This window comes from Canis aureus, chromosome X (assembly GCF_053574225.1).
Source record: "Canis aureus isolate CA01 chromosome X, VMU_Caureus_v.1.0, whole genome shotgun sequence".
Classification (NCBI taxonomy): domain Eukaryota; kingdom Metazoa; phylum Chordata; class Mammalia; order Carnivora; family Canidae; genus Canis; species Canis aureus.
In genome coordinates this window covers 57,100,266-57,114,228 of record NC_135649.1, presented here as the reverse complement: position 1 = coordinate 57,114,228, position 13,963 = coordinate 57,100,266, and the positions used below count along the sequence as shown (strand labels likewise).

The window sequence follows — 13,963 nt, the reverse complement described above, 5'->3', positions numbered from 1 at the left end:
GTGCTGAGTGTGGAACTTGCTTGGGATTTTTTCTTTCCCTCTATCTCTGCCCCTTGCCCACCACTCATGCATGCACCTGTGCACTCTTTCTCTCTCAAAAGAAGATTATATAGTACTACTATAACTGTATTGCCTGAAGGGTAATATTTTTAATATTACTTTTAATATTTAAAAAATATTTTAAATATTTTTCCTGAACCTACTACTTTTTTTTAAAAGTGAAATTTATTATTCAGAGTATCAACTGGTACCTTCATAAAATTATTTATTACAGGTTTTAACCAAATATATTAGCTCTTCATTTAATTGAAATGAATAGATTTTGGGACAAGACACTCTTTCATGTATTCTTAAAAATTTTGCAACTTTCTTACTTAAAATATAACCACCTTCTTTAAAATATGCATTTACAGGAAGGAGTTTTAAGCAAATATTTCAACTTTAATTCAGAAATTACATTTAGAAATCTTTCTTTGCTCTTTGAAAATCCATTGAGTTTACTGAACTTGTAGTAGCAAAGTTAAGTTACAGCAACTGCAAAAATAATTAATGAAATTAAGTTGAAAATTTCATAAACAAGTGAAGTTATTATTCATTCTGTACCACACTAGAAATGTGGACATGTTAAATGATAAATTGGGCATGAACTGCTTTAATCTGTAAGCTGAACATGTTAGCAAATGACTTGCGTTTGTAATTAGTATTTATGGCCACAGGAGAGTGCCTCTTTTAAATCAGTGACAGGAAGTTGATCAGTTTACGTTGTCATAGCAACCAAAGAATTGCACTGCTTCTGTTGGATTTAGTCTATTATGCTATGTATCCATGTTTAGAAATATATTTATGAGCTTTAAGGAAAACAACTCAAGAATTCAAAAGATGTTGGTATGCCAAAATGCCAAACTCACAAAGTCCAAAAAAAAAATGCTTGAACACTTCATAACAAGCTTAAGTGCTCTATGGTTGTCATAAAATTTCTTTTACAAAGCAAATGATGTCTGGAAAAACATTTCAAACTAGATCAGAATGCAAATCCTTTTATGACAGTATGTGGCTGTCACATTCATAATAACAGACAATAATTGATGATTTATGAGATGACACCATGGCAACAAAGTCTTTCATCATTGGCACCCCTTGGTTACTTTTATATTAGGAGCTTGTGGGTGCCTATGAAAAGTTTCCAATATGACATACAAGAAAGTCTACTCATACCATAATCCATTAGATCTTATTTGATGCAGGGTAAAAGCACTGTAGTGGTTTTCAAATCATCTGGCAAAATGAAACCTGGCAAAATCTTTGGTAAAAAACCTGTGTTAAACTAGTAAATATGTTCAATAGCTGAAAATGGACAGATTTGTTTCTGTCACTTAAGCTTTCAAAGAAAATTGGTAATGGTTCTTTTGAGTGCAAGCTGTTAGGTTCTTTAAAATTATAGTTTCTGATAATACCGTTATATAGAAAGGTGGTAGAAGGAGAAAGGGAGTGTAGTGTACATTGACTAGCTTTAACCTCAGAAGAAAGATGATTTTTAAAACTTGATTTTAATGTTGAGGTCTTTATAAAGGTGGAATAAACATGTAATTGGATATTATAGAATGACTTTCATGTGTCTTGTAGGCTGAGGAGTAAGTAACATGTTAGTATTACTTATAGGAGATCATCTATCACTTTTTCTGTTGTAGATTAAAATATTGGAAATACAAAGAACTTCCTGCCTTGGTTTTATTGTTAATTTATAAAAAGGAAAAAATTTTATATTTGGACTCTAGAAAGTATACTGGATTATTCAACCCTCTACTTGATTTATTAAAAAAAGGTTAAATCAGATGATCATTTTGAGGTCATTTCTGGTGAAATTGGTCCATGAATTATAAGAAGTTGTAGAAATATCAAAAATTGGATGTACTGAGTATAAAACACTGAAAGTATCCAACTTAACTGACATGAATATAACATAAGCTTGAACATCAAAATTAACCTAGCTTTTATATATGAGGTTTTTTAAAAATATGGATGTAAGGAATTTTCCAGCACTTATTTCTTATCAAACTTTAGTCTTTTGAGGATAAAAGTCCATAATATTCATTTGCAGGATAAGCCAATTGTATAAAGAAGGATTTCTGGTATTTATGCAGTAATAATTTTTATTGATACATTTTCTATAAGGCAGTTGAATGGATATAAAACCCTTAATTAACTCTGACTATGCTCAGAGATTATAATTTTGATCTCAAGTAAAAGTTAAGAAAATAGAGTCTACCATTCAATGTCATAATGATTTATCTTAGTTAATATAAAAAACTAGCTAATAATTTTGATTCTGAATCTTCTTCTAGATGATAGAGAAATCACATAGGAGAATATTATATTTATTTATTTACTTATTTACTTATTTATTTATAGAACAGAATTCTTGATATAATGACACCTGCTTTTGGTTCAAGATTTTGCTCAATGATCTGGAATATATATAAAATGGAGAACACAATGTCTTTAATTTCTAGGAGCTTGTGATTCAGTTGACTGAAAACTAATTATGAATCAACTGAGAATAAACCCAAAGTACTAAACTAAGAAAGTGTGTAAGTGATCAATCACTAACTCCTGAAACCAATACTACACTATATGTTAACTAACTTAAATTTAAATAAAAACTTGAGAGAAAAGAAAAAAAGTGTGATTTAGTATTATATATAGACTTCAGGGATCAAAATTAAAGCTATTTATGATAAGGTAAAAATTTTGAAATGACATCATAGAGGACAAGTCAGGAGGTAAGAATATTCCAACTCAAACCTTAAATGAATTTGCAAATTTGAATTGTCAAAAACATGTTATTCTCGGGTTTGAAAGCCTACATGACAAAGACACACAGATATAAATAACTACAGCATATGTAGAGCTCTGTCCCACTTACACTGCAGTGATAATACTGGAAATAATAACACTTAGGTATTGAATAGTCACCTTATTTTTATCTCTCTCTCCATTCTTAAGTGATCATGAGAATTGATTCCTTCTCTACACTGTGGCACACCACTACTCCTCTTGATCTTAGAATAAAATCCAAATATCCTAAATATGACTCTCAAGGCTTTATATCAGTGGTTCTCAACTGGAGAGGATTTTGCTCCCATAGGACATTTAACAATGTTTGAACACATTTTCAGTTGTTATACTGTGGGGGTCGTGGTGGCAGTACTATTGGCATCTAGTGGGTAGTAGTCAGGAATGCTGCTAAATCCTATAATGCACAGGGAAATTCCCCCAATACAAGGAATTACCCAGCCTAGGACATCAATAGTGTTGAGGTTGAGAAATGAGACATGCTACCCCTGCCCCTATGATCTAACCCCTGCATACTTTTTAATCTTATCTCTGCTACTTGTTCCCTTACTATCAATTCAATCACTTTGGTCCCCTTGAACATTCTATTTTCTTTCTCACTTTCAGATTTTCATAAATGCTATTCTTTCTACCTGGAACACATCCTGTTACCCTTTTCCCCATACCTCTGACCTTCATTCTATTACACCTCCTTACTCTTCTATATATGCCTATCACCTAGACTCCTTGAGTATAGGAAGCATGTTTTATTTATCTTTGTATCCTTATTGCTCAGCATGTTATTGGAGATGCAATAAATGCTTGTTGAAGAAGTACATAGACTGCAGGAGGGTTTGGATATTAAGGTAAAAAAGATGGTAAGGATCTCAGTGATTATTATGGCTATGGGAATGAAGAGGAAGAAGTATATTTGAGGGTGACTGCAAAGGAAAAATTCACATGGATAGGTAAATTATTTCATGTGGATTGTGACAGAAGATGATTTTTTACAAACCATGTAGACTGAGGGAATAGGGACAGAAATGACATAGGAAGAAAGCTTAATCTCAACTCAGAACATAAGAACCTATTTCCATTGACTTAGTAATGCCTATTAGCATCTGGAAATAGACTTCAGTCTGGCTAAATTAATTAATTCTGTGATCATTTAACCTCAGTTTATCTGTAAAATGGAGAAAGGAGGAGTACTTACCTGAATAAGTGGTGGTGAGGATTAAATTAGTTAATGCATGATAAACATCCCAATGTTCAACATATAGTTAACACTTAATAAATTCAGCTATTATTATTATTATTATTATTATTATTATTATTATTATTATTTCCATTGCTTTGAGTTTCCTTTCTGTACCTGACCTCTGCCTTTTGAAATGAAAGCATATATCTACTATGTTTTCCACGAACCCTTTTATGATGATTTCAGAGAAAGACAATCACCTTCCTCCAATAAACTCCAATACCATTTTAGTTTAGTCACTTTTTTTGCCATTTCTTGCACACTGCCCAGTTGTATAACAGTATATGTATTTACATTGTAAGTTCCTTGAGAGTAGATATGTGACTTACTTACTCTTCCTTAACATAAAGAAAATGCTAAATAAATATTAGGTTATGATAATTAGTTGTTATTTTTATTTTTTATTTTTGTATATTTTTTTATTGGAATTCGATTAGGCAACCTATAGGATAACACCCAGTGCTCATCCAGACAAGTGCTCCCCCAGTGCCCGTCACTCAGTCACCCCCATCCCTCCACCCACTTCCTATTCCACTACCCCTTGTTCGTTTCCCAGAGTTAGGAATCTCTCAGGTTCTGTCACCCTGTCTAATTTTTCCCACTCATTTTCTCTCCTTTCCCCTATAATTCCATTCACTATATTTTATATTCCCCTTTTGAGTGAAACCATATAATGATCTTCCTTCTCCGATTGACTTACTTCACTCAGCAGAATACCCTCCAGTTCCATCCACATTGAAGCAAATGGTGGGTATTTGTCATTTCTAATGGCTGAGTAATATTCCATTCTATACATATACCACATCTTATGCATCCATTCATCTTTTGATGCAGACACCTAGGCTCCTTCCACAGTTAGGCTATTGTGGATATTGCTGCTATAAACATTGGGGTGCAGGTGTCTCAGCTTTTCACTACATCTATATCTTTGGGGTAAATCCTCAGTAGTGCAACTGCTGGGTTGTAGGGTAGATCTATTTTTAACTCTTTGAGGAACCTCCATACAGTTTTCCAGAGTCCCTGTACCAGTTTGATTCCCACCAACAGTGCAAGAGGGTTCCCTTTCTCCACATCCTCTCCAACATTGTTGTTTCCTGTCTTCTTAATTATGGCCATTCTCTGTGGTGTGAGGTGGTATCTCATTGTGGTTTTGATTTGTATTTCCCTGATGGCCAGTGATGCAGAGCGTTTTCTCAAGTGGTTATTGGCCATGTGTATGTCTTCTTTGGTGAAATTTCTGTTCATGTGTTTTGCCCATTTCATGATTGGATTGTTTGTTTCTTGGGTGTTGAGTGTAATAAGTTCTTTATAGATCTTGGAGACTAGCCCTTTATCTGATATGTCATTTGTAAATATCTTCTCCCATTATGTAGGTTGTCTTTTAGTTTGTTGACTGTTTCTTTTGCTGTGCAGGAGCTTTTTATCTTGATGAAGTCCCAATGGTTCATTTTTGCTTTTTTTCCCCTTGCCTTCATAGATGTATCTTGCAAGAAGTTGCTATGGCAAAGTTCAAAAAGGGTGTTGTCTGTGTCTCCTCTAGGATTTTGATGGATTCTTGCCTCATATTTAGATCTTTCATCCATTTTGAGTTTATCTTTGTGTGCGGTGAGAGACAATGGTCCAGATTCATTCTTCTGCACATGGCTGTCCAATTTCCTAGCACCATTTATTGAAGAGACTGTCTTTCTTCCAATGCATAGTTTTTCCTCCTTTATCGAATATTAGTTGGCCATAAAGTTCAGGGTCCACTTCTGGGTTCTCTATTCTGTTCCATTGATCTATGTGTCATTTTTGTGCCAGTACTACACTGTCTTGATGACCACAGCTTTGTAGTACAACCTGAAATCTGGCATTGTGATGCCCCCAGATATGGTTTTCTTTTTTAAAATTCCCCTGGTTATTCGGGGTCTTTTCTGATTCCACACAAATCTTAAAATAATTTGTTCTAACTGTCTGAAGAAAGGGGATTGCATTAAATGTGTAAATTGCCCTGGATAGCATTGACATTTTCACAATATTAATTCTGCCAATCCATGAGCATGGAATATTTTTCCATCTCTTTGTGTCTTCCTCAATTTCTTTCAGAAGAGTTCCATAGTTTTTAGGGTATAGATCCTTTATCTCTTTGGTTAGGTTTATTCCTAGGTATCTTATGCTTTTGGGTGCAATTGTAAATGGGATTGACTCCTTAATTTCTCTTTCTTCAGTCTCATTGTTAGTGTATAGAAATGCCATTGATTTCTGGGCATTGATTTTGTATCCTGCCACGCTGCGAAATTGCTGTATGAGTTCTAGCAATCTTGGGGCGGAGGCTTTTGGGTTTTCTATGTAGAGTATCATGTCATTGGCGAAGAGGGAGAGTTTGCCTTCTTCTTTGCCAATCTGAATGCCTTTAATGTCTTTTTGTTGTCTGATTGATGAGGCTAGGATTTCTAGTACTATGTTGAATAGCAGTGGTGAGAGTGGACATCCCTGTCTTGTTCCTGATCTTTGGGGAAAGGCTCCCAGTGCTTCCCCATTGAGAATGATATTTGCTGTGGGCTTTTCGTAGATGGCTTTTAAGATGTTGGGGAATGTTCCCTCTATCCCTACACTCTGAAGAGTTTTGATCAGGAATGGATGCTGTATTTTGTCAAATGCTTTCTCTGCATCTAATGAGAGGATCATATAGTTCTTGGTTTTTCTCTTGCTGTTATGATGAATCACATTGATTGTTTTACGAGTGTTGAACCAGCCTTGTGTCCCAGGGATAAATCCTACTTGGTCATGGTGAATAATTTTCTTTTTTTTTAAATTTATTTATTTGAGAGAGAGTGAGAGAGGCAAGTGAGAATTGGGGGGAGGAGCCCAGAGACAGAAAGAATCTTAAGCAGACTCTCCACTGAGCACAGAGGTTCGTGTGGGGCTGTATCCCATCACCCATGAGATCATGACTTGAGCTAATACCAAGAGTGAGAAGTTTAATTGACTGAGCCACCCAGGATCCCCGAGGGGTGACTTTTCTTGTTATTATAACATAAAATCTATAAATTTCAATCCTTTGTTTGAGATTACCAATCTGACATGATTAGTACAGATGAGAGTTTTGAGGCAGGAGAGATAATTATGCCCAATAATCCTTTGTAACTTGATGGATAAGAAAATGGCATTGAGCTTTTGTTGAATGTTGAATTATATTCAATTGATAAAGAATGGGTAAGAGTTTTCCTGGCTGACCCTTTCATTTTTAGCAGGATGGTCCTTAACCTCCACGTGTTTGAAGTCCTTCCAAACGTCTTGTTGTGATTTAGTTCTAATTTCAAGGCATTATGGTCTGAGAATATGCAGGGGACGATTGCAATCTTTTGGTATCGGTTCAGACCCAATTTGTGACCCAGTATGTGGTCTATTCTGGAGAAAGTTCCATGTACACTTGAAAAGAATGTGTATTCAGTTGAGTTTGGATGTAATGTTCTGTAGATATCTGTGAAATCCATCTGGTCCAGTGTATCATTTAAAGCTCTCGTTTCTTTGCAGATGTTGTGTTTAGAAAACCTATCGAGTGTAGAAAGCGCTAGATTGAAGTCACCAAGTATAAGTGTATTATTATCTAAGTATATCTTAACTTTGGTTATTAATTGATTGATATATTTGGCAGCTCCCACATTCGGGGCATATATATTGAGGATTGTTAAGTCCTCTTGTTGGATAGATCCTTTAAGTTTGATATAGTGTCCCTCTTCAGCTCTCACTACAGTCTTCAGGGTAAATTTTAGTTTATCTGATATAAGGATGGCTACCCCTGCTTTCTTTTGAGGACCATTTGAATGGTAAATGGTTCTCCAACCTTTTATTTTCAGGCTGTAGGTGTCCTTCTGTCTAAAATGAGTCTCTTGTAGACAGCAAATAGATGGGTCCTGCTTTTTTATCCAGTCTGAAACCCTGCATCTTTTGATGGGGTCATTAAGCCGGTTCACAGTCAGAGTTACTATTGAAAGATATGAATTTAGTGTCATCATGGTATCTATTCAGTCCTTGCTTTTGTGGATTGTTCCACTGAACTTCTTCTTAAAGGGGAATTTTAAGAGTCCCCCTTAAAATTTCTTGCAGAGCTGGTTTGGAGGTCACATATTCTTTCAGTTCTTGCCTGTGTTGGAAGCTCTTTATCTCCCCTTCCATTTTGAATGACAGCCTTCCTGGATAAAGTATTCTTGGTTGCATGTTCTTCTCATTTAGGACCCTGAATATATCCTGCCAGCCCTTTCTGGCCTGCCAGGTCTCTGTGGAGAGGTCTGCTGTTACCCTAATACTCCTGCCCATAAAATCAGGGATTTCTTGTCTCTTGCTGCTTTAAGGATCTTCTCTTGATCTTTGGAATTTGCAAGCTTCACTATTAAATGTCAAGGTGTTGAACGGTTTTTATTGATTTTAGTGGGGGATCTCTCTATTTCCTGGATCTGAATGCCTGTTTCCCTTCCCAGATTAGGAAAGTTTTCAGCTATGATTTGTTCAAATACATATTCTGGTCCTTTGTCCCTTTCGGCACCCTCGGGAACCCCAATTAAACGTAGGTTTTTCTTCCTCAGGCTGTCGTTTATTTCCCTTAATCTATTTTCATGGTCTTTTAATTGTCTGTCTCTTTTTTCCTCAGTTTCCCTCTTTGCCATCAACTTGTCTTCTATGTCACTCACTCATTCTTCCACCTTGTTAAGCCTCATCATTAGGACTTCTAGTTTGGATTGCATCTCATTCAATTGATTTTTAATTTCTGCCTGATTAGCTCTAAATTCTGCAGTCATGAAGTCTCTTGAGTCCTTTATGCTTTTTTCTAGAGCCACCAGTAGCTTTATAATAGTGCTTCTGAATTGGCTTTCTGACATTGAATTGTAATCCAGATTTTGTAACTCTGCAGGAGAGTCTACTGTTTCTGATTCTTTCTTTTGAGGTGAGGTTTTCCTTCTAGTCATTTTGCTCAGTGCAGAGTGGCCAAAAACAAGTTGTATTGGGAATACAAGAAAAAGAGAGTAAAAGAAGGAAAGAAAAGAGAAAAAGAGAAAAAGAAGAAAAAGAAGAAAAAGAGAAAGAAAAAGAAAGAAAGAAAAAAAAGGTGGGGGAAGCAAACAGAAATCAAAAAGCAAAAAAAAAAAAAAAAAACCAAACACAAACAAAAAACAAAACAAAAACAAAAACAAAAAAAACACGGGGGAGTATCTTCTGATTCTGTATACTTTAAGTCCCTTGACTTCCCCCTGGAACTTGTCCGTGTAGCTGGTCTTCCCGGGGAGCGGCCTGTTGTGCTGATTTTCAGGTGTTAGCACTTGGGGCCCCTGGAGGAACAACCACAGTGGCCGCGGCCAGCTCTGGAGCCCTGGATTCAGCCCCCGCAGGAACTCCGGAGCTCTCCGTCTGCAGGGCCTGGAGGCTCCGGGGCGGGGCCGCTGATCTCAGCTCGGGGGCAGGAGCGTCCTTGCTGTCCTGGGCCCTCCCGGCCTCTGCCTGTCCTGCGGGGAGGCCGGATCCTGGGCTGTGTCCCCCGCGCCCTGTGCTCCGGGGCCTGCGCTGTTGGATTCGCACTCTCCGCGGCACAGCCCTCTCTGCGGAGCCGCCGCCCAGGCTCCTCTGAGCTGCTCCCAGGTCAATGAGTGCGCGCGCTGCAGCCATTCAGGGAGCTCGGTGCACTCTCACCCGTATGCAGGTGTCTGTTACTGTCCCAGGGAGCCTGAGGGCATCCCCGCCCTCCTGGGGTCCTGCTCTAACTCCCTGCCAGCGCCTTTCCGCCCGGGAAGATTGGTGCAGCTCCTGCTTCTCCGGGACGGGGCTCTCCTCTCCTGGGGGCACTCGCCCCGGCCTTAGCCCGGCTCCTCGCAGGGCCCCTCCCCCTTGGATGCCTTTTGTTTCTTTATTTCTTTTTTCCCCATCTTCCTACCTTGATAGAAGCGTGAACTGTTTTCACTGTAGCATTCCAGCTGTTCTCTCTTTAAATCTCAGGTGGAATTCGTAGATTTTCAGGATGATTTGAAGCTTATCTGGGTAATTTGGTGGGGACAGGTGATTTGGGGACCCTGCTCTTCCGCCATCTTGCCCCTCATCCACCTATTTACACAGTTCTTGATTACTAGTTGAGCAAATGACAATGATGCTTCTTTAACTTGCATTTTTATTTTATACACTTTCCTGATACTCCCAATCCATTTATTTCTCAGGCCATGCACGTGAAAAGTCAATAATAGATATTATTTTTCTCTTTTTTTCAGATGAGTAAACAAATTCTCTAAGAGTATCATTCTTATATAGACATATTTTACACTAAAATTAGCATATTAAATCATTTCACTGAGATTGTGATAGATGCTTCAATTAAAAATTAGTTATGATAACCTCACAAGTGAACCACCTCCATTTGTGTGAGAATCTTGAAACTTGCTAAATAGTGTAATTGAAGTGGAAGAGAAAGAATATATCTGATAGGAGCTCTCCCGGGATGTGCACTTTCTAGCTATTCCTAATAAGATCTGGACACAAGACACCCTTTGAACTGCAATTAGTCACATACACCATGTATCTTTTGTTTTCCTCGCTGTAATGTAAACTTCTGATGGACAAGCCTCAAAAAACTTGTTCTGATACCTAAGATCCAATATTGTGCATATTATTAGATGCCTAATAAATAACCAAAATAATAAATGAATCATTAAAATAAATGTGAATTGAGCAAAACAAATGGTTGAACTAAGCCAGAAGGTGATATTAAATTAAGTAGAAATAAATAATAAGTCTTTACAGGTCCTTCCAGAGCCTACCTTCATTTTTTCTTCCAAGATGCTCCAGGGGAGTTGTTTAATTTTGGGGATTAGTAAGGGAGAGGAATATTTGGCTAATTACCTATTGAATAAAGGGAACTGAAAATCATTTTTCCTTGCTGGGGATTCATTAAGTTATTCATATATGGTTGAATAGTTTTTGATTATTTTTACAGACTATTATATATTTTATCATCCATCTCAGGTTATATGGTTATAATGTGATGTAGCTGATTAAAAATCTATTCATAATTACGTGACCACTGATACTGAAGCACTTAGAGTAGTAACTGGACAAAGTGGCACTTCATTTGGCTATGTTAAGAGTAATATAGAAAATATAGGAAAAGGAGTAAAATGATATTTTTCATATAGGTGATCTAAAGCTTGTTTCAATGTGACAAAAACCATCTGTCCAAACAAAAAACTGAACAAAAACAACTGAAAACTTGCTCTGAAGTAAACAGGTAGTTCCCCAAAGGCATTCTTAGTATGTGGTCATGATTTAACCCCTGACTGATAATAAACAATGCTGACAGAGTTTGTGGGGAGTTATGATATATGAATAGTGTCAATGCTGTAGGTTGATAACCTATAGCGTGACATTCTTATCTATAAACTTTGACAGATACATCACTTTGTTATTGTCACTTTATTAACTTGCTTCTTTGATAGCAAAAGATAATCTTCCCACTGTCTTGAACAGCAGTACTTTACTAAATGTAATATTTGGGAAGCTGTCAACGAATTTCAATTTTTAGTAAGGAACAATCCTTTATACTTGGATTCATATTAAATAGTGATTTCTCAATATGTGATGAAGTTGTTTGCATAGCAACAATAAACGGTTTTGTCACATTAAATTATTTATGCCAAATAATCATGATAGCCTCCTTTTAAAAATAATGCTTTGCTAGAAAATGTTGCTTTGGTTGCCTAAATTAGACATTGTTGCCTAATAAATTAATATTTTGGTCTTGTGAATTTTAATTGGAAAACAATAGCTGTTCCTAGTTGGAACTGACTACTTGTTTCCTAATAGTTTTATACTCTGTGGATATAGTGGGAATTACACAAGCCTCCAGGAAAATGTGGGAAACTAAATCAGTTTCATCCTATTGTGTCTGGGAATTAGAAAAATGATCTTCTAGTACAGTTTCCAAACAGTTAGGTTTTCTTGTTTGATGGATTTCCTCCTATTGACCTGATATCAGTCATTTGATATTAAATTAATTCCTGATATCAATTTGAAATATATTGCCTGAAATCCTAAACCAAATGAATTTGGAACTGGGATGCAAATCCTAATTATACTTATTTCTTTCACCTTTTCCTTTTGTGAAGAATATCTTAATTTACCCTACTTTCCCTGACAAAATCTTTACTATTCTGACCAACAGTGTCCTTGTTGTGTCCTGCTTCTGAGAACCTTTAATTGATAGTTCAGTCTGTCTTTCTGCCACACTTGCTGGGTCTATTTATATTAATCATACAGCTTATGGTTTAAGTGCTTAGGACATGAGAATAGTTTTATGAGCTATATAGTTTCAGTAAGTGTATCAAGTGTTAGTCTATAAGAAAACAATGTTCTCCTTCTTGTTTAGATTCATTGCCAATATGTATTGAGCACATGTGTCTTGTTAAATAGACTAGCATTGATGGAAAAGATGAAGCAAAGTAGATTGAGATTATCATAGAGGGGATTTTTATCTTATTTTTTTCAACTTGGAGCTCATTTATGGAGAAGCTGGTTAGAAATACTTAGTCAAGTTTATATAGTTTCCTCATTGTTCTCTCTGGTGTGCATGTGTCACTGGAAAACAGAACCCTATTGGAAGCAAATCAGTTTATAATTGTTTTTATTTGGTGTAATTCTAAATTATTTTTTCTTTGATTTTTCCTGTGATAAGAAAAAGCAAATTATGGTTTCCCATTGCATTTTTATTATATTTTAATAACATCATAATTTTAGACAATAGGCCATCATGAATTTTTTTTTTTTTTTTTTTTTTTAGTTCAGGGGATCATCCTGCTTTTGAGTTTGACTTTCTTAAATTCTTAAATTCCTTCGTCATTCACTGTATCCCCTCCCCTTCACTCCCCTCCCCTTCACTGACATTCAACTTTCTGTCATATGAAAATACTTTTAAGAAGATTTCCCTCAAATTTATAAAAAATAAGATGTCACCAGTCATTTGTACTTAGTACAAAACTTCATCTGGAGAAAATGTGTGGCTGCCATTGTACATTGGCTCTAGTTAGATTTTCTAGCAAGGAAAATTTACAGTATATTCTCTACCAGGTGGAAATTTTAGCAGTTGATTAGAAGAGTTATCTGCTGCACCGAGAAACTCTACCAAAATGTTTTGAATATAAGAGGATGCTATTGCCTCTATAAACTACCAGGTTTCTGAGGAGAAGGAAGGAAATAAGCTCATTAGTTTTATTCCTCTTTTAAGATTCTCCATCTCTTTTTGCTTATATTCTTTGTAGTCAAACATGTTTGCTGGCCCTTATTGAGAAGCAAATGGACCAAAATAGGAGTATAACTGGGAAATAGAGAAAAATCAAGCAAAATGTGGGAGAGCAAAGGACATAGGTTTAAGAATTTATCAAGATTGTATGTACAGAAAACTTTTTTGTACCAGAAATGAAATTCCATAGAGAGATGAAGATAAATGTGTCTTTGAACTTATTTAAAAAAATGAGTGGTCAGTTTAAGTTCTTGAGATTGGGTAGATTGATTAGGTAGCGTGGGAGGACTATAGCTCAGACAATTGACTTTAATAGTGAATGGATTCAAGTCAATTATTCTATGATTTTAAGGCATCTTCATTTAAGGCATCTTCAAAGCCTTAATTGGATTTATTATATGCATATTTATTTATATTTCTTTATTCATTTATATATTTATTATATATATCAAATATATATATGTTTTATGTGTTTCTTGCTGCATGTGATATTTTTAAAAATAAAAGAGACTGTCTGAAGGGTGTGTGTGCATCTATTATAAATGAGCTTTATATTACTTGACAGAAACTTGACTCCCTTCAAATTGCATTTGTGGTTATAATAGTGGCAAAAATGCAGA

The 13,963-nt window shown here is 36.0% G+C and overlaps 1 protein-coding gene and 1 pseudogene across 3 annotated transcripts in view; one reads left to right on the top strand and one right to left on the bottom strand.

Annotated features, from left to right (window-relative positions):
• Positions 1–979, bottom strand: part of LOC144308199 (protein C-ets-1 pseudogene) — a 66,221-nt pseudogene extending 65,242 nt beyond the window's left edge. Inside the window, exon 1 of the transcript XR_013374788.1 lies at positions 690–979. The product of XR_013374788.1 is annotated as a protein C-ets-1 pseudogene (transcript). The remainder of the gene's footprint in view (positions 1–689) is intronic.
• LOC144308202 (dachshund homolog 2-like) overlaps positions 1–13,963 on the top strand; it is a 530,849-nt gene that overhangs the window by 246,618 nt on the left and 270,268 nt on the right. The gene's annotated exons all lie outside the window — the stretch shown is intronic.